General features: G+C 39.3%; 1 long non-coding RNA gene across 1 annotated transcript in view; it reads left to right on the forward strand.

The window, feature by feature from the left end:
• The window catches only part of LOC132345468 (uncharacterized), an 890,490-nt gene extending 880,878 nt beyond the window's left edge, over nucleotides 1–9,612 (forward strand). Inside the window, exon 6 of the long non-coding RNA XR_009494809.1 lies at nucleotides 9,558–9,612. This is a non-coding gene — a long non-coding RNA (uncharacterized lncRNA). The remainder of the gene's footprint in view (nucleotides 1–9,557) is intronic.
• Nucleotides 9,613–21,841: the final 12,229 nt, after the last annotated feature.

Below are 21,841 nucleotides of genomic sequence, written 5' to 3' on the forward strand. Positions count from 1 at the left end.
TATTTCCTAGCTGTAAAAGATCACTAGGTGACAGTAAAGGGGGAAAAAAAAAAACAGGACAGTAAGATATTACAAACTGGAATTGCCGGAAGCCGTCATCTGCCCCCAGGTCTGTGTGAACAAAGGAAGGATAATGGAATTATTAAAAGCTTGGAGGAGGCACCAATGGAACCAAAACTCAGACTTCTGAGGAGGGAGCCAGCTGGGCTGGTGCTGGAGTCTAAAACCTGAATCTGCTTCCACAAGTGTGCTGCTTGAGGAAGAAATGATCCTAGGCTGATGCTCACACACAAGAAGCAGTTAAAGAGCTGACAGGAAGCCGTCCCACATTCTTTACCCAGGCTTCCAGTTTCCCTGTGGGGCCCTTCATAGACTGTATTCAGAGGGAGATGTGTGACTTTGCAGCATCCCAGATCCAGAGGAGAATTTAGGAGAGTGGGCTTAAAGGTGCCAGATATTAACTTACCAACTGACTCATCTCTGTTGCAAGACAGTTTTTCTGTCAATTAAAAACAAAGCTGTATTGAGTTCTTATTTACATACCCTTATGTACCAGTGCTTTTATTTCTCTGGGATAGATTCCCAGGGGTGAGATTACTGCATAAAATGATATTTTAAAATTTAACAGATGTTGAAAAATGGTTTTTTTTTTTTTGGTTGTTGTTCAAATGATACTGCAGAAATTAACAGACCTGCTAGTAATTTTTAAGAGAATTTCTTCTTCTTACCCACCAACAATAGAGGCTATTGCTCTTTTCCATTTTCCCAGCACAATGGATATAAAACATTGTCTTGTTACCTCAATTTTCATTCTCCTGACTGCTTGTGATTTTAAGTATGCTGTCATATGCATATTAACAATCTGTAGTTACTTTTTATTCATTTCAATTCTTGTCTTTTGCTTAATTTTTGTTGTTGCTGTTGTTGTTGGGATTCTTTCTGTTACCATTTTGTGTGTATGTGTGAATTGACAAAGCCTTGGCTTCCTTGGTGATTCAGATCATAAAAAAAAATCTGCCTGCAATGCAGGAGATCCAGGTTCAATCCCTTGAGAAGGAAACAGCTACCCACTCCAGTATTCTTGCCTGGAGAATCACATGGACAGAGGAGCCTGGCAGGCTACAGTCCATGGGGTCGCAAAGAGTTGGACATGACTTACCAACTATCATTTTGATAATTATAGAAACTGAACTTTATCAGTCTTCTGTACTGTACTTTTTTCTAACTCTATTGTTTGTTTATTCACTTCCATTATTGCATTTTTCCAATATAATATAACCAAATACAACTTACCGCTTCTGATTCCTATATTGTATAGATCTCTCTCACCCCAAAATTGCATTTATAATGTAGGCTTATTTCAAGGACTTTTTATTATTTTTTACAATTTAGACTTTGTTTTATATACTCTGGCTATAAATGTCATTTGATATGGGTTTACTTTTTCTTGTCCAGAAGCATTTATTATATTACCTATCATTTCAATATTAATTTGACTACTAGTTTTATTAAATGTGAAATTCCTATAATTATTTCTGGGTTTTCTATTCTGGATTTTACTGACTTTTGATTAGGATTTCCCTGGAAACTCAGCTGGTAATGAATCCGCCTGCCATGCAGGAGTCCCCTGGTTCAATTTCTGGGTTGGGAAGATCCCCTAGAGAAGCAAAATGCTACCTACTTCAGTGTTCTTGGGTTTCCCTGATGACTCAGATGGTAAATAATCCACCTGTAATGTGGGAGACCTGGGTTCAACCCATGAGTTGGAAAGATCCCCTGGAGGAGAGCATGGCAACCCACTCCAGTATTCTTGCCTGGAGAATCCCCATGGACAGAGGGGCCTGGCAGACTACAGTCCATGGAGTCACAAAGAGTCAGATATAATTTATTATATCAACTATCATTTCAATATTAATTTTACTACTAGCTTTGTCACATGTGAAATTCTTATACCTATTTCTGGATCTTCTATCCTGGGTTTCAGACTTTTGATTAATTCTTATGTCAATATCATACTGACTTAATGACAGTGACTTTATATGGGTAGTGCCTAGCATAAGGAGATGTCCTTTTTTTCCAGTATTTTTTTTCTATTCTCAGACATTTATTTTTATATACATGCTCTTTAAAATCATTTTATCTATTTTCTTTCTACTTCAAAAAAATTGAATTTCATTTGAGACTTTATTGAACCGACACTCTATTTACATGTCAATTTATAGAAGATCTATATTTTATGAAATATTCTTGCCATTAAAGAATGTTTTAAGATCATGATTTATACTCCTCAATAAGATATTATATTTTATATTTTAATAAGATTTTAAGAGGATCTTTTCACATCTATTCTTAAGTGTTTTATAGGTTTGGGTTTTATTTTTACACTTCTGGGTATTTATAACTAGAAGAGAGAAAGCTATTGATTTTGCAGTATTTCCATTAGGAGAGACTAAACTGTTATATAAAGAAATCCAAAAATGTGGTGACCCCAAAGAAATACAAATTTATTTATTTCTTGTGACTGTTTAGAATGTATATTACAAATTAACAGATGGCTTTTCACTAATGGTCATTAAGGGACTCAGGGGAATTCAGCTCTACCACCTTTAATATGTGCTTCCTGGCTTGTTCCAATAGACGCCATCCTTACATAGAGCAGCAGAAGAGAACATGGGGTAAAGTTTAGATTTATGGGACAAGCAGATAGCTGACAAATATTAGCTCTGCCCACATCTCACTGGAGGGAATTTGGCCATAGGCAACCTGTAATTGGAAGGAACCCTGAGAGATGTAACATGACAGGGATAATGCATACCTGGTTACCATTTTCTTAGTACAGAAGAAGGGATAGTGGGTTTTAGGAAATTTGTAGACTCTGCCGTGGTATACATATTCTCTATCTAGCCATTGTATTAAAGTCTCATTAACTGCAGTTTCCTTTTATAACTAAAAAGAAAGAAAGTGAAAGTGAAGTCGCTCAGTAGTGTCCGACTCTTTGTGACCCTGTGGATGGTAGCCCACCAGGCTCCTCAGTCCATGGGATTCTCCAGGCAAGAATACTGGAGTGGGTTGCCATTTCCTTCTCCAGGGGATCTTCCCGACCCAGGGGTCGAACCCAGGTCTCCTGCATTGCAGGCAGATGCTTTAACCTCTGACCCACCGGGGAAGCCCCTTTATAACTAGAGGAAGTTGGAATTTATATAATATTATATTTATCAATAAAGAAAAATGGCTTATTTATAGCTTCTTTTTCAATAATATTTCATTTTTTTTTAAATAAAAAAATTTATTACAGGTATACATGTGTTCCCCATCCTGAACCCTCCTCCCTCCTCCCTCCCCATACCATCCCTGTGGGTCGTCCCAGTGCACCAACCCCAAGCATCCAGTATCGTGCATTGAACCTGGACTGGCATCTCGTTTCATACATGATATTTTACATGTTTCAATGCCATTCTCCCAAATCTTCCCACCCTCTCCCTCTCCCACAGAGTCCATAAGACTGTTCTATACGTCAGTGTCTCTTTTGCTGTCTCGTATACAGGGTTATCGTTACCATCTTTCTAAATTCCATATATATGCGTTAGTATACTGTATTGGTGTTTTTCCTTCTGGCTTACTTCACTCTGTATAATAGGTTCCAGTTTCATCCACCTCATTAGAACTGATTCAAATGTATTCTTTTTAATGGCTGAGTAATACTCCATTGTGTATATGTACCACTGCTTTCTTATCCATTCATCTGCTGATGGACATCTAGGTTGCTTCCATGTCCTGGCTATTATAAACAGTGCTGCGATGAACATTGGGGTACATGTGTCTCTTTCCCTTCTGGTTTCCTCAGTGTGTATGCCAGCAGTGGGATTGCTGGATCATAAGGCAGTTCTATTTCCAGTTTTTTTTTTTTTTTTTCCTAATTTTATTTTATTTTTAAACTTTACATACTTGTATTAGTTTTGCCAAATATCAAAATGAATCTGCCACAGGTATACATGTGTTCCCCATCCCGAAGCCTCCTCCCTCCTCCCTCCCCATACCATCCCTCTGGGCCGTCCCAGTGCACCAGCCCCAAGCATCCAGCATCATGCATCGAACCTGGACTGGCAACTCGTTTCCTACATGATATTTTACGTGTTTCATTGCCATTCTCCCAAATCTTCCCACCCTCTCCCTCTCCCACAGAGTCCATAAGACTGTTCTATACATCAGTGTCTCTTTTGCTGTCTCGTACACCGGGTTATTGTTACCATCTTTCTAAATTTCCAGTTTTTTAAGGAATCTCCACACTGTTCTCCATAGTGGCTGTACTAGTTCGCATTCCCACCAACAGTGTAAGAGGGTTCCCTTTTCTCCACACCCTCTCCAGCATTTATTATTTGTAGATTTTTGGATCGCAGGCATTCTGACTGGTGTGAAATGGTACCTCATAGTGGTTTTGATTTGCATTTCTCTGATAATGAGTGATGTTGAGCATCTTTTCATGTGTTTGTTAGCCATCTGTATGTCTTCTTTGGAGAAATGTCTATTTAGTTCTTTGGCCCATTTTTTGATTGGGTCGTTTATTTTTCTGGAGTTGAGCTGTAGGAGTTGCTTGTATATTTTTGAGATTAGTTGTTTGTCAGTTGCTTCATTTGCTATTATTTTCTCCCATTCTGAAGGCTGTCTTTTCACCTTGCTAATAGTTTTCTTTGTTGTTCAGAAGCTTTTAAGGTTAATTAGGTCCCATTTGTTTATTTTTGCTTTTACTTCCAATATTCTGGGAGGTGGGTCATAGAGGATCCTGCTGTGATGTATGTTGGAGAGTGTTTTGCCTATGTTCTCCTCTAGGAGTTTTATAGTTTCTGGTCTTACGTTTAGATCTTTAATCCATTTTGAGTTTATTTTTGTGTATGGGGTTAGAAAGTGTTCTAGTTTCATTCTTTTACAAGTGGTTGACCAGATTTCCCAGCACCACTTGTTAAAGAGATTGTCTTTAATCCATTGTATATTCTTGCCTCCTTTGTCAAAGATAAGGTGTCCATATGTGCGTGGATTTATCTCTGGGCTTTCTATTTTGTTCCATTGATCTATATTTCTGTCTTTGTGCCAGTACCATACTGTCTTGATAACTGTGGCTTTGTAGTAGAGCCTGAAGTCAGGTAGGTTGATTCCTCCAGTTCCATTCTTCTTTCTCAAGATCGCTTTGGCTATTCGAGGTTTTTTGTATTTCCATACAAATTGTGAAATTATTTGTTCTAGCTCTGTGAAGAATACTGTTGGTAGCTTGATAGGGATTGCGTTGAATCTATAAATTGCTTTGGGTAGTATACTCATTTTCACTATATTGATTCTTCCAATCCATGAACATGGTATATTTCTCCATCTATTAGTGTCCTCTTTGATTTCTTTCACCAGTGTTTTATAGTTTTCTATGGTGTATAGAACAGTCTTATGGACTCTGTGGGAGAGGGAGAGGGTGGGAAGATTTGGGAGAATGACATTGAAACATGTAAAATATCATGTAAGAAACGAGTTGCCAGTCCAGGTTCGATGCACGATACTGGATGCTTGGGGCTAGTGCACTGGGACGGCCCAGAGGGATGGTATGGGGAGGGAGGAGGGAGGAAGGTTCAGGATGGGGAACACATGTATACCTGTGGCGGATTCATTTTGATATTTGGCAAAACTAATACAAGTATGTAAAGTTTAAAAATAAAATAAAATTAAAAAAAAAAAAGAAATAGATTTTTTTTTCCTTCAAAAACAAACAAAAATCCTCCCTCAAGCTTCTTTACTTCCCTTTCCTGATTACTGGTATGATATATAGAGAGTAGTCTTCTGTAGATAAATACAAGCCCACTGTATCATACATTCTTTAGCACAGAGCATTCCACTTTAAAGGAACTATGTCATTTTCCTTATATTATAATGTTAAATGAGTAAAAACAATTTAGTAACGATTTCCTTATTTGGTAATCATTTATTCTTGCTGGTGATAAAAATCAAGCCTTGCTTAGTAAGGTCAAATTTAAAAAATATTTCTTATGTTAATAATAATAATCACAAAAAATTAGCAATATCAGATACATTAAAAAGTATAAACTTTTGAAAAGATTTTAAACTAGTTATGAAATTAGAAGTTTCTCTCCCTGCATGCCATGAATAAGCTGCTAAGATTTATCTACTAAAATATCTTATCAACATTATTGCTTCACGATCCCATAATTTTTGTGTAGATTTGTCTGGAACTCTTGTTGGTTTCAACTTTTAGTGACCTACAAGGTCATTATAATTTGTGTACCCGTAAGTTACATTATATTCTGTGATAGCTTCTATTTAATCTACGGTAAAGAATTTAAACTGATCATAATGAGGTATGATGACCATATTTCACTGATCCAGAAAAAAACAACACATCACAGCAATAGTAATGGGACGAACCACCCAATTAATCAGTAGAAATTGGACAGGTTGCTTTGGAAGCTTTCCATGAGGGAAAGAAAGTGCTTCTGGTGCTTTGCTTCGAAAGCAAAGCACACTGGAATCCTTAATCTTCTTTGGTAGAGAGCAATTTGATTTCCATTCTTAAGTTTTATAAACCAGAATCTAATCCACAATGGAGGTGGAATTGCAGGACAGAGAAACTAGGGTGTTTATATTAAAATTACAGATCTAGTAACTTGTGATGATTGTCATGATTTTTGATGGAGCTCTTTGGGTGTTTCCTCTACCTGTGAATAATAATGGAAATATTATAATCTTGTAATCTATAAATTTTTTCATCTATAACTCATTCAATCCAGCCCCCAATATATTATCTACCCATTTCACAGGGAGGAATTTAGAGGCCTGGGATCTTCAATACACTCCTGCTAGAACTAGTGCAGAGGTACAAGTCTAGTTCACATCAAAACCCCAAATTTTACATCACTGCAGGTGAGAAATAGGGTAACTTCTCTGTTCCCAAGTGTTAACTGGAATAAAATAATAGAGACCTTAGCCATGGCAAAATGCTAACCCTTGTCTAAGCTTGTTTATTTCCTTCAGTGCCTAACCTTGTATTAAAAGAGAATAGAACTAATGGATTTCAAGGTAAAAGATCTTTTGAAATACTAAATAATCAAGCAGGTGTTTCCCATGCTGCTAGATCAGGAGCTGCTGTGGAAATTGTCTGCTTATTATAGCCCCATGATGAACTCATTCACAATTGTAGAAGGACCTGACCCTCGTTTTTATCTCAAGACATGGCAGAGTCCCACTTGGATGGAAAAATAGGTAACCTGATGTCAAATCCAATTTGTATAGTGCTTCTTAGTTCTTGCTGAAGCACCTTTCAATTCTAGTTCTTTGGTTAGGTTCTCAAATATCATATAAATATAGAAAACACAGTAAAAGAACCAGGACAACCAAACTCCCCTCAAGTCTGTTATATCATTGACCTCTCTTCTATCAAGTAGCATGTCAAAATTCTGAATTTTACTGAGAAGAAAAGATGGATTAGTTTTGTTTTCTGGTCTGTAGAAGAGGAGTTGAAGTGTCAGTGGAAAAGTACTTCTCTCCATCACCAGAGGAAGCTAATCAAGGAAAAATGTCTTCGGGGAACACACACATTAATCTCCAGCTGGATCACAGGGCTGTTACAAGGTGTAACTAATCGTATAGTTGTGACTCATCTCAGTCTGTAATAACATGCTTCACAGTGACATTCATGGTTGTATGAGACGGAAGTTGCCTGTAAAGGAAAAAGCACTGTTCAGCTGTAATGCCTGCAAGCCTGCGCCAGACTCAGTGACAGTTTGCAGTGAATGCAGCTATTGTGTTTCCACATTAACACATTGCCATATCCCCTCATCACAGTGCTTCTGAAAACTGTCTCCAGCAGTCATCGCCGGGCAGTTTCAGACCTGCAGGTTGTAATAAAAACTTTGATTTCAAAAATTACTTCTGTCAAGATGCACTGTAGTTGTCTACTCTGATCCACTGTGGTATTGAGTCCAGATGCTCAGAAATATTTTTTAAAAGATTTCTAAAGTGCCTAACACAGACCTTTCACAAAATATTGGTTTCCAGAACAGTATCTTTCAAGGTTTTCTACACTGAAGGGAAGATGTGCTATGACCTCTTGGATTCTGCTTGCCGATGAGATAACTGGAGTGGCGGGAGGAGGGATGACCTGGTGTGGGCCCCATGAGGCAGCACTCCATGGCTGCAGGTAGCACAATGCCTGTGGCCTTCTAATGAGGTGGGCCGCTTATCAGGGGCCCTTTTTACTTTAAAATTGTACAAATTTTTTGTTATAAAAATATCTATTCAAGAGCTTTTTGCATTTTTCTTTTCTCCAAAATTGAGAATTCCTTAGGAGGCAAGAACAGAGGTATAATTTTTTAAATTTATTTTTTAAGCTTTAAATTTTAAAATATTAATTTAAACAATTACCTTTTAAATTGTCTTTAAACTTTTCCTCATTTTTAAAATAAGAGAAAAGACAAATAAAGTGTATTGTAGAAGAATACAAGTTAGATGTTATGTACCATGTACCAAAAATTGCATACAGATGCAATTTTTACTGACACTGAGAACCAGAATTTACTCAGAATTTCCTGGTAGCCAAAGCCAAAAAAGAAATAAGGGATTATATTTTCATTTCTGAATTTATTTCAGTTCAGTTCAGTTCAGTCGCTCAGTCCTGTCTGACTCTTTGCGACCCCATGAATTGCAGCACGCCAGGCCTCCCTGTCCATCACCATCTCCTGGAGTTCACTCAAACTCACGTCATCGAGTCAGTGATGCCATCCAGCCATCTCATCCTCTGTTGTCCCCTTCTCCTCCTGCCCCCAATCCCTCCCAGCATCAGAGTCTTTTCCAGTGAGTCAACTCTTCACATGAGGTGGCCAAAGTACTGCAGTTTCAGCTTTAGCATCATTCCTTCCAAAGAACACCCAGAGCTGATCTCCTTTAGAATGGACTGGTTGGATCTCCTTGCAGTCCAAGGGACTCTCAAGAGTCTTCTCCAACACCACAGTTCAAAAGCATCAGTTCTGCAGTGCTCAGCTTTCTTCACAGTCCAACTCTCACATCCATACATGACCACTAGAAGAACCATAGCCTTGACTAGACAGACCTTTGTTGGCAAAGTAATGTCTCTGCTTTTGAATATGCTATCTAGGTTGGTCATAACTTTTCTTCCAAGGAGTAAGCGTCTTTTAATTTCATGGCTGCAGTCACCATCTGCAGTGATTTTGGAGCCCCCAAAAATAAAGTCTGACACTGTTTCCACTGTTCCCCATCTATTTCAAAGGAACTGCATATATTTTTCTACAAAAATAAACATTTCCTGGAAATAAATATTCCTAGGTTGGTATAAACCCTGATACTAATTGAAATATTTTTTAAAAAGACACTAATATGTACTATACAAATAAAATTTGGTATGAGAAATACTATCTTTTGTAAGCATTTTTTATGTCTGTCAGAACATTAAGAAGGACATCTACATTTTGGCCTGTGATATGCTTTTTTTTCTCAGCAGTAAAGATTATTGCTATATTTTAATCAATGTCTCTAATCTTATTTTTCAGAATGACAAATCCCCAAGGCGATCTGCAAGTCTATCAAGTAATATTTCAAAAGTAGGTGAAATATGTTCATTTCCTTGTTTATTGATTTACGTGTTTTAGAGTTCAAGTAAATATTTTATAATGTTTTACGTGCAGTTGTTATCTGTGACCAATGTACAAATATGACTTGCTAATGGTAATAACTATTTAAGGGTTTACTGTGATAAAAGGACATGCTTTCACACAACAAAATGAGTGAAGCTATTTTTTCCTCTTCAGTGCTATATGCAAAAAATAATTTACTGCTTTCAGGGTGTCACTCAAAGCATGTTAATCCTCTCACTTCAGCTCAGAGAGCTGCCATACACATCAGTGGAAACTCTGTCAAACATCATGGTACAATGTGCATGAACTCAATTTTTCCAGGAGTTTGGGCTCAACTATGGTGGAACTTAACCAGGACAAGTTTTTGAAAGCAATTTAAGACATTAGTTTGGTAAGATATTTGCTTTAAAGAGTCAATGGTTGAAAAAAATCATATTGCTCCCTAGATTTATCTATAAATCCAAGCAAAACACCAGAGTATTGAAAAGCTTATGGCATAGGAGAGATATTCTGGGTTTTTATTTCACCTTGAAAAAAATTCAGTTCAGTTCAATCGCTCAGTTGTGTCCAACTCTTTGCAACCCCATGGACTGCAGCACACCAGGCCTCCCCATCCATCACCAACTCCCAGAGTTTACTCAACTCATGTCCATTGAGTTGATGATGCCAAACAACCATCTCATCCTCTGTCTTCCACTTCTCCTTCTGCCTTCAATCTTTCCCAGCATTAGGGTCTTTCCAATGAGTCAGTTCTTTGAATCAGGTTCCCAAGTACTGGGGCTTCAGCTTCAGCATCAGTCTTTCCAATGAATATTCAGAACTGATTTCCCTTAGGATGGACTTGTTGGATCTCCTTGCTGTCCAAGGGGCTCCCAAGAGTCTTCTCCAACACCACAGTTCAAAAACATCAATTCTTCGGTGCTCAGCTTTATTTACAATCCAACTCACATCCATACATGACTATTAGAAAACTATAGCTTTTACTAGACAAACATTCCTTGGGTTGGTCATAATTTTTCTTCCAAGGATCAAGTGTCTTTTAATTTCATGGCTGCAATCAATACCTGCAGTGACTTTGGAGCCCTAAAGAAATTAAGTCGGTCACCGTTTCCACTGTTTCCCCATCTATTTGCCATAAAGCGATGGGACCAGATGCCATGATCTTAGTTTTCTGAATGTTGAGTTTTAAGCCAACTTTTTCACTCTCCTCTTTCACTTTCATCAAGAAGCTGTTTAGTTCCTCTTCACTTTCTGCCATTAGGGTGGTGTCATCTGCATATCTGACGTTATTGATATTTCTCTCGGCAATCTTGATTCCAGCTTTTGCTTCATCCAATCCAGCATTTCTCATGATGTACTCTGCATATAAGTTAAATAAGCATGGTGACATACAGCTTTGATGTACTCCTTTCCCAAATTGGAACCAGTCTGTTGTTCCATGTCTGGTTCTAACTATTGCTTATTGACCTGCATACAGATTTCTCAGGAGGCAGGTCAGGTGATCTGGTAGTCCCATCCCTTTAAGAATTTTTTAAAGTTTGTTGTGATCCACACAGTCAAAGGCATTGGCATAGTCAATAAAGCACAAGTAGATACTTTTCTCGAACTCTCTTGCTTTTTTAATGATCCAGTGGATGTTGGCAATTTGATCTCTGGTTCCTCTGTCTTTTCTAAATCCATCTTGAATATCTAGAATTTCACGGTTCATTTACTGTTGAAACCTGGCTTGGAGAATCTTGAGTATTACTTTGCCAGTGTGTGAAATGAGTGCAATTGTGTGATAGTTTAAACATTCTTTGGCATTGCCTTTCTTGGGGATTGGAATGAAAACTGGCCTTTTCCAGTCCTGTGGCCACTGCTGAGTTTTCCAAATTTGCTGTCATATTAAGTGCAGCACTTTCACTACATCACCTTTTAGGATTTGAAATAGCTTGACTGGAATTCCATCACCTCCACTAGCTTTGTTCATAGTGATGCTTCCTAAGGCCCACTTGACTTCATATTCCAGGACGTCTGGCTCTAGGGGAGTGATCACACCATAGTGATTATCTGGTCATGAAGATCTTTTTTGTACAGTTCTTCTGTGTATTCTTGCCACCTCTTCTTATATATTCTGCTTCTTTTAGGTCCATACCATTTCTGTACTTTCTTGTACCCATCTTTGTATGAAAAGTTCTTTTGGTATCTCTAATTTTCTTGAAGAGATCTCTGGTTTTTCCCATTCTATTTTTTTCCCTCTATTTCTTTGCACTGATCACTGAGGAAAGCTTTCTTATTTCTCCTTGCTATTCTTTGAAACTCTGAATTCAGATGGGTATATCTTTCCTTTTCTCCTTTGCCTTTCGCTTCTCTTCTTTTCATAACTATTTGTAAGGCATTTTCAGACAACCATTTTGCCTTTTTGCATTTCTTTTTCATGGGGATGATCTTGATCCCTGCTTCCTGTACAATGTCATGAACCTCCATCATGACAGAGTTCTTCAGGCACTCTGTCTATCAGATCTAATCCCTTGAATCTATTTGTTACTTTCACTGTATAATCATAAGGGATTTGATTTCGGCCATACCTGAATGGTCTAGTGGTTTTCCCTACTTTCTTCAACAAAAATTAAGAGCTATTTTCTAAGATGAGTTGCTATGCAATTTATAAACTGATATTTGGAGAGTGAAAAATCATTTAGAGCCATTTGTGAAATTGAAAAATTATGACTTCTGAAAATTTAATGCTGATAAAGATGAATTTGCCATGAAGAGAACTTCCATGACAGGTCCTCTCAGTTGCCAGCACCCTTTCCAGCCCTGAGATCAGCTTTGTATATAAATTTTGCATTATTTTCCTTCAGGAGGGCTCCCAAAGCAGCAATAAACTATAGGTACTACAGAACATAGACCCACTCCCATTTTGATAAGTTTTTGTTTTGTCTTGTTTTCACAAACAAAGGGCTTTATTATTCAGCCCTTTGGAAAAAAAATAGCAGTAGCCAAATTATCAGCATTTTCTTAAGCTGGTTTCCCAAGGCTGATTTTAATGAGACAGTGTTAAGATGGTCAGGTGAAGCCTGTCAACACACTGGGTCAGGTACAGAAATGCCTGCACTTAAGAAGCTCTAATAGATAGTAGAGATGCCTGTCTGTTGCTCTATATGGAGACCACCTCTCTGTGTTGCAATGCTCTCCACTGTACAGACAAGCTCAGTAACAAAGGCCAGAACAAAAGCAGTCAGTGTTTCTGCTTCCAAGATGTGCAGAGATGCAACACACCCATGGAGAATTGTATCTCAGCAGCTGGAACCGCTCATCTCTATGGCCTTTCCAATCTAGGCATCTTCCTAACGTTTGCGAGTCCCTGTGCCCAGAAGTTAAAGCACCAGCCCCAGGGACAGGGGACCTGAGTGTACGTCATCACTGTCACTTCCTATCTCTGGGACCAGAGACACTCATCCTCCCTGAGACACGCTTGCCACCACTGAGACGTGAGGCGATGGTATCAGTCACTTGAAAGTTTTTCTCAAGTGGTTGTGAATCAAAACAGTACCTTTCAAATGTCAATCATCATCACATCATGGAGAGCCCTTCCTGTAAGTACATGGCATCATCATCTTTCTGAACATGAATGTTAATATTGACCTAAAAACCTGTAGACAGTACTGACAACTCCTTCGTCATGCCAAATATTGCTTTGTGACCCAGGTGAAATTGTATCTTCATTTCCAAGCTGCTGTTTGACTTCTACATAATGCAGCATGTTTATTACTTTTACCTTTTCTTTTATTCTTTTTTTTAAATTGGAGGATAATTGCTTTTCAAATGTTGTGATGGTTTCTGCTGTACATCAACATGAATCAGTCATAATCATGTTCATTCTTTAAGAAGTGAGAAAGTCTGAAGTAAAGTTTCCCTTCCATGAGTTCTCCTTCCAGGTTCTGACACATATTAATTGCAGCCTTGAGTGGGAGACAATTGACGATAAAATACATTATATTCAAAGAGAAAAGAAGAGTTCTGTTCTTCTAATTGTGTAGTTGCAAAAGCTCAAATCATCACACACCTGTAGGGGTGAAAAGATTTCAGTATGCTTAAGTTTATTTTGCTTCAGCCAACAGGATTCCACTTTTATTTACGTTCAGAAGGATGGGCACAAAAGACAAATCCATTGTTGAATCCTTAATATTTTTAATTGAATGATTAAGTGATAAACTCTTCATTAAGATGAGATAACTTACCAAAGATGGAATGGAAAATTATAGCAATATTTGAGCTATTGGACTTTTAAAGAGGTGGATAAAAAAAATTACAATGAAACAAGGGTGATTTTTCTCTAAATTTCTCAAAAAAATTTTGTTAAACACTAAAAAAGTGTTTCTCAAAGGTGTGATAATTAATATAACAGAGTAATCAAGACCATTAAGACCATGGATTCAGAGTAACTGCTTAGAAGTGTCATTTAATTTCTTTAGTAACTTTATGTGTAAAAGAAGAGTATCTAACAGTATCTGTCTCTCAGAGGAGTACTTAGCACAGTAGCCAGCACTCTTTCAGTATGAGCTGCTATTATTATGGGGCTTTTAATGCTGACATCTCAGCGACAACACAGTGAGTGCTCAGCAATCTTTTTGTGAGTAAGTGAATTTGTGACTCTAGTCATAGTGTATGCATCATTCTCTGGGCAGAATGAGAGTAAATATTAATAATAGATTGGACAGGATGAAGTCAAGTTTAAGATTAAGTAAAACTTTTGTGATCTGACATAATTTTATTGAAAAATGACTACACATTCTTGTTTCACTAAAATGTGCATGTATGTTTAACAATAAAAATTCTTTTTGTTCAGTGATAATCCTACTCATAACGAGCATCTTCCTTAACTGTTGTCAAATTTCTGTTATCCCTGATCATTTCATAAAATAAAGTCACAGTTCAGAGGACTCCATCCTGCAGAACTGTCCCCCTTACTGTTGAGTCTTCCGATTTCCTGCAGTTACTTACTGAATCAGACCTTCTAGTCATTAATATTTGTGAAATGTCTCCATTGGGAATCTTATTCTATCCTTGGAATGATGGAGTAATGAGAAAAATCCCCTCCAAGTTCTCAGCAAGCTTAAAGTGAAGAAATTCAGATGTGGCATAGATATATGAGATACAACTTATAATTTAATATATACAGAAATTATAATTTACTATATATTAAGTAGAATTATGTGCAAAAAAAGATAACAGAGCAAGCAGCCCTGCACCTTTCCCCTCTAGAAAGTTCTAGCAAGGATGGCCCTTGGCTGGTATCTAGGATTTCAGGAGTGGGATACTACCACCCTAACTGGTAAGAATGGCTCATGGTGCTTAAGTTGTGCCAACAATATTGCTTATCCTAGAGACCTGCTTTCATTATGGGAGATCTGGGATTTGGGTACATGCTAGACAGTGAGTACCTGCATGACCAGCCCCCAGTAAATGTTGGGGCTGGGTTTCTACTGAGTCTCCCTGGTAGATAGCACTTATCTGTTACCAACACACACAACTACAAGAATTAAGCACATCTTGTATGACTCCCCAGGGAGTCAACTTGTGGATATTTGGAACTCTGCTTCCAGTTCCCTCTGGATTTCACCTTATGTGACTTTTCCCTTTGCTGACTTTGCTTTGTGTCCTTTCACTATAATAAACCATAGAGATGAATATAATTACAAGTTCATTCCTGTGAGCAGTTCTAGTCAGTCACTGCCCCAGGTGTGGTCATGGGAACCTCTGATACTCCAGCCAAAAGCGTACAGACCAGAGGTTGTGGGGGTGCATTTCCATTTGGCCACAGGATAGCACTAGGGAAGAACTGTATATTAACAGGGACTTGGAGGATGGGTATGACTTGATCAAATTCAAGGAAAGTATGTTTAAAGATATATATGTGGAAGGCATATAAGTTAGAAAGCATGGATTACAAGGAGAAGGATGCACAAAACAGTTTTTCAGGTCCTTTGAGGTGGAACATTGGTCATACGACATTCTCTTTAATGGTACAAGTGTTCCCTGGCTTGGAAACAGAGATGGATTTAGAATTCATCAAGATCCTTGGGACCTTTTTTAGTAAACAGGACATTATTGTAAACAGACCATTATTATTTTTGCTATTCAGGGTTGTATAAGTCCTGACTGATTTTGCTGTTGTGAATATGAAATATCCAAGTGTGGGATAAATAAAAATGTTGAATTGTTAGTAAACATTTAAAGTTTTTCTCCGTAGTCTTTACCTTTGAATCTTTCTACCTCATATTATTCAATTGCAATTATACTTTGAGTTTTCTGGTTATTCCAATCTTGAGATGTTTTTATTAGTTTATATTTATATTTATAGCTTGCTTTAGATGTAAAAGATACATTTGTGACTTTTTTCTTACACTAATAGGATTTGTGTGCATTAGCTATGTTAATGCTGATCCAAAAACAACAGAGATGCTATATAAAAACTTAAAAACAATGTATGTGAGATTGTCAAAATATCTCATTGTGAATATACCAGCATTCATTTTCCTCCTCACTTATCCCTCTAAAAAGCTGCTTTTGATATTAGTGTTTGTTGCTGCTTTTTTTTGGGGGGTGGGGTGGGGGAGGCATTTTATTATTTTTTTTAATACAAATTTATTTATTTTAATTGGAGGCTAATTACTTTACAGTATTGTATTGGTTTTGCCATACATCAACGTGAATCCACCACGGGTGTACATGTGTTCCCCATCCTGAATCCCCCTCCCACCTCCCTCCCTGTACCATCCCTCTGGGTCATCCCGGTGCACCAGCCCCAAGCATCCTGTATCCTTAATCGAACCTGGACTAGTGATTCGTTTCATATATGATATTAGACATGTTTCAATGCCATTCTCCCAAATCATCCCACCCTCTTATTTTTTATTGAAGGATAATTGCTTTACAGAATTTTGCTATTTTCTGTCAAACCGCAACATGAATCAGCCATAGGTACACATACGTCACCTCCCTTTTGAACCTCCCTCCCATCCCCATCGCCATCTCACCCCTCTAGGTTGATAAAGAGCCCCTGTTTGAGTTTCCTGAGCCATACAGCAAATTCCCATTTGCTATCTATTTTACATATGCTTTTTAACACACATATAGCTCACAAATAGATTCCTCAAGAGGCAAAATTAGTCAAATTTGGCTTTTCTTTTCTTTTCTTTATTCTAGGGTAAGGCCTCATTATATTCAACTTGTAACAGCATATTATGTATTTCACAAGAAAAGCCTTTCAAGAGCAAACTGTGAAAGAGAAAGAAAGCCTTGCACTTTCAGTTCAAATCAACATCTAGAATTTTTTTTAAATAAAACACGTTATACTTTTTGCTGTATGTAGGAAGCAGTTCATAAAGTTTAATCTATTTGTGAAAAAAACAATTCAAAAGCCACTATCTTAAAATGATGTTTGTTAGCTTCCATTGTTTCCTGTTATATTTCCTGCACTTAGTTGCTCAGTCATGTCCAACTCTTTGTGACCCCATGGACTGTAGCCCACCAGGTTCCTCAGTCGCTGGGGATTCTCCAGGCAAGAATACTGGAGTGGGTTGCCATGCCCTCCTCTGGGGATCTTCCCAAGCCAGGGATCGAACCCAAATCTCCCATGTTGCAGGAGGATTCTTTACCTTCTAAGTCACCAGGGAACCCTTCCCCAGGGGATATTCCTGACCCAGGAATCAAACTGGGGTCTCCTGCACTGCAAGCAGATTCTCTACCAGCTGAGCTACCAGGAAAGCCCGTTATACTCCCTAGGTCTCACTTATTTAACAAAGGATCATCAAAGTTGTGGAGAAGGCAATGGCAACCCACTCCAGTACTCTTGCCTGGAAAATCCCATGGACAGAGGAGCCTGATAGGCTGCAGTCCATGGGGTCGCTAAGAGTCTGGACACGACTAAGAGACTTCACTTTCTCTTTTCATCTTCATGCATTGGAGAAGGAAATGGCAACCCACTCCAGTGTTCTTGTCTGGAGAGTCCCAGGGATGGGGGAGCCTGGTGGCCTGCTGTCTATGGGGTTGCACAGAGTCGGACATGACTGAAGCGACTTAGCACCAGCAGCAGCATCTAAGTTGTTCAACTGGTCTCTACCTAGAAATATTCTACACCATGTTAGGGTAAAGATGGCACATAATGTATAAAATATTATTGCTAAAGTATTCCCTTTTCCTGTCTGTGTGCCCCAGCTCACTCTTCAGTAAGTGAAGGTATATAGCATGTCAACATAATTTATTCAACATTTTTAAGGATATATGTTTTAAATATGTGCTTTCTTTTGATCAAATACCTTGATTCTACTTCTGTAAATCTTCATCTCTTTCCCTTTAAGATTCCAATGTGTTTTTCAGCAAGGTCAAAGTGAATGTGTTCCCCCAATTTAACATGTATTGGGAATTTGTTCCGCTGAACCTGAGCTAAGCATTTGGATCTCAGAACAGGTGTTTAATGTTCTGAATTAGTGAGAGATCCATCTTTGTTTGCTTATACAAGGGACCTATAAATCACCCATACCTTCAGACTACATACCTTGAGAGGATAATTTTGACATGTTGATGAAGTAAAATTGGATGTAGAATTAGGAAACAGCTAGAAAGGAGGTGGACTAATTTGAGAACTGTCTTAGCACTTGGATCAGGACCTGTCCAGAGACCAAAGTTGAGGAAATCGGTATAAATTTAATCTAGTTATCAAAAGTGATGGTGATGGATTAAGAGAACCTGAGACCTTCTTATATTACGAGGTCTTCCTCTATATACACTCTCTCTTTAGGTGATCTCATCAGGTCTTGTGCCAACAACTCTTGAATAGATGTTTCTAGCCCTGATTTCTGCCATGAATTCTAGGATCAAATAGCCTACTCCACTTTTCCACTTGGATGTGCAACAGGAATCTGTCTTAGGTCAGGTGTCCCAGTGCAGGTGCTGAACAGGGAATTGTTTGCAGTGGTGCCCTGTGGGAGTGTAGTGGGCGAAATAGGACAGGAGGAGGAGGTCAAGAAAGTCCCACCCACCAATCCTGCATGGGGACCCTGCAGGATAAAGTGAGCTTGAAGCCTTCCCTACCTGAAGCAGGGAAACAAGGCTACTTCTCTCACCAGCCATCCAATTCAGGGTGCTTTGAGAGAGGAAACATCCAGCTCCATTGACTCTCTAACATCAGGAATCTAAGATGCCCAGTGCAGTTTTCCAGCAAAGCCCAGTTGCAGGATTTGAGAAAACAAACTGTCCAGAGGCTTCAGGAGTCAGGCACTGGCACAGTCAAAGTGGCCACCAGACTGGGTCTTGCTAGAACCTTGGAAGCATCTGCTACTGCCTGTCTATCAAACCACCAGGATCCATGTGATGCTCGGTGACAATTTCTGAGGAAGGAAGAAAATATGTGGACTAGTAGGATGACCTCTTACTGCTGCCAAAGCCATCACTGATTCATCCCTTCTTTCTACCCACTCATCCCCAATATCCCTCATTCTTGATGATCAGTTTTGTTAGACAAGGAAGCTGGCTGGTGAGGTATACCTCACCCCCACTGGGAGTTCTCCCCCAGTCCCAATGATCATGCCCTTAACAAGTTGCAATTGATCTAATCAACCATTTGAAGTTAAACCTGTGTGGGAAATGGAAAAATGTTGCAGTGAATCCCCTAAGTTTTAAACTTATCTTGCTTCCTCATTAGTGGCAGCCACCCTACTTCCTCATGATGGCCAAGTCCACTGTAGAGTGAATTGCTGCTCAGCCTCCCAGACAACATACTGTGTTACTCATGAGGGAAAGCTCCAGTCCTGTGGCCCACCAATATCCTGACCATGGACCTGATGATGGTCCAGTCCTGTGGCCCACTGATGTCCTGACCACCAACTGGATAATGGCCCCATCCTGTGGCCCACTGATACCCTGACCATGGACCTAATGATGGCCCCACCCTGTGGCCCACTGATGTCCTGACCATGGACCTGATGATGGTCCAGTCCTGTGGCCCACTGATGTCCTGACCGTGGACCTGATAATGGTCCCAGCCTGTGGGCCACTGATGTCTTGACCGAGGATCTGAAAATGGCCCAGTCCTGTGGCCCACTGATGTCCTGACCACGGACCTGATAATGGTCTAGTCATGTGGCCCACTGATGTCCTGACCAGACTTTCTAGAGCCCAGTAGCATTCCAGAAGTTTGCTTTCCATATTATAAGGGGAACTCCGCAATGCTGTGGCCTTGATCTGAAACAATGATGTTTTCACTGCAGTCCTCCCTTTGGAATTTGAGAGAGAACCTGCCTGGCATTCCTATCAACCATGGTAACTCGAATAACACAGAACTTGCCCCTTACTGTAGCTCTAGCATCTAGCTCACTTGTTTTGCAGCTGATCCCTCAGCAGAAGCTTCTCTCATTCAAGTCCCACTCAAAACTGGTAGCCTTCTGAGTCATCTGATAAAGGGCCTAAGAATTATTCCAAAGTGTGGATTTTGCTCCAAAACTCAGAATTCTAACAAGCACTCTGGGCCTTTCTTCACAGTAAGATTAGATGAAAAATATGTCTGAAGGGACTGTCTCAGTGTGCATAATACAATGGGATCCCTAAAATTTTCACTGGGTTGGCCAATTTCTGAACGTTTGTGGGATTTTTCTCCCACCCTCATGTCTTAATAAGAGCTTCAGATTACTGGCCCTTCCTCTCCATTATATCCAATTAACATGATATCAGCACACAATGGATTAATCTGATGTTTGACAATTGACATACAATCAAGATCACCTTCAATCTATATTGTGATGTGTCCCTGGGGCAGGACCAGGAATGTGTACTGCTCTCCACGCCAGGTGAATGCAAACTGTTTTTGATACTGTTTTATGATGAATATTGGAAAGAACATGTTACTAGAACAATAGCTTCATACTATATACTGGTGCAGCACCTGATAGGCCTCGCACCCCCACTGTATCCAATATTTGATGGTGAGGGTATCTGACTCAACAGGTGTCTGCAGGAACAGACTAGAAATTAAGTGATGACTTGATGGAAACAACCACCTTTATATCCTTTTAAGTCTGTTCTCATGCAACAGTGAATGTTATCCTTTTCAAATATATGCCAGATAGTGTCTTGCTCCTGTTTCAGCCCTCCAATGGTTTCCTATACCACTCAGTGTGTGTGAGAGTGTGTGTTAGTCTCTCAGTCGTGTCCAACTCTTTGCAACACCATGGACTGTAGCCCGCCAGTCTCCTCTGTCCATGGAATTCTCCAGGCAAGAGTACTGGAGTGGGTTGATATCCCCTTCTCCAATATTACTCAGAGTGAAATATTAATCCTGAAGCTGTCTAACAGATGAGATGTATTTCTCATCTCTCTTCCTCTGGGTCCCTCAGCTCCAGATGCACTGGCCTCTTCTGCTTTAGGATATTTGCTCTCCCTACCCCTGGCCACTCAGAAGCCTCACTCCCCACATGTCTGCATAACTGGCTTCCTCAGTTTTTCTCCTTAGATAACACCTTATTAGTGAGAACCTATCTCCTTTTCTGATGTATTTTCCTTTAAGGATTATAATCTGCAATATTGTTTATTTTCTTTATTTGTTTTATTTAAGCTCTATGAGAGCAAGAACTTCATTACTTGGTTCAATACTGCTTCCTCAGCACCTTGAAAAGACTGAGTAATATAACCTCACTAGATATGCTGAATGAGCCAATAGAGCTAATTTTGCTTTGTTAGTTTTAGGATGTATGTTCCTGATGTGGAATCTGTGGGTTCACGGAGCAGTGATACTGAGGTGAGGCCAGTCCATGACTCACTGTTACCAGTACTCACAAGACAGGCCCAAAGTACACATGTTTATAACAGATTCAATTGATGTCCCACCCAGATGCTTGACACCAGCCACATTCCCCCCAGCTTCCCTGGGTGTTTTCATGTACTTCTTCATCTCTCTTCCTCTCCAGAGATTTTCCCTAAATCAACTGTTGCCTTTCACCCTGATACATAACTCGTGAGCAGTTTTTTAATCATACGCACAAAAGAACATCTATTAGAGAAGAGGCACTAAATAGGAGGAAGGGGAAGTGTGTCCAGTGTATCTCAACCAGCCCAAGCATCCCGGCCACTGTGCCAGAGCCTGTAAATGGTGTAGCCATGTTGGCAGAGAAGGACACCTTGCGCAAGCACTGTAGTGTGGTCTCTTCCTCACCAGGGGTGAT

Source organism: Bos taurus, chromosome 6 (genome assembly GCF_002263795.3).
Source record: "Bos taurus isolate L1 Dominette 01449 registration number 42190680 breed Hereford chromosome 6, ARS-UCD2.0, whole genome shotgun sequence".
Lineage (NCBI taxonomy): Eukaryota > Metazoa > Chordata > Mammalia > Artiodactyla > Bovidae > Bos > Bos taurus.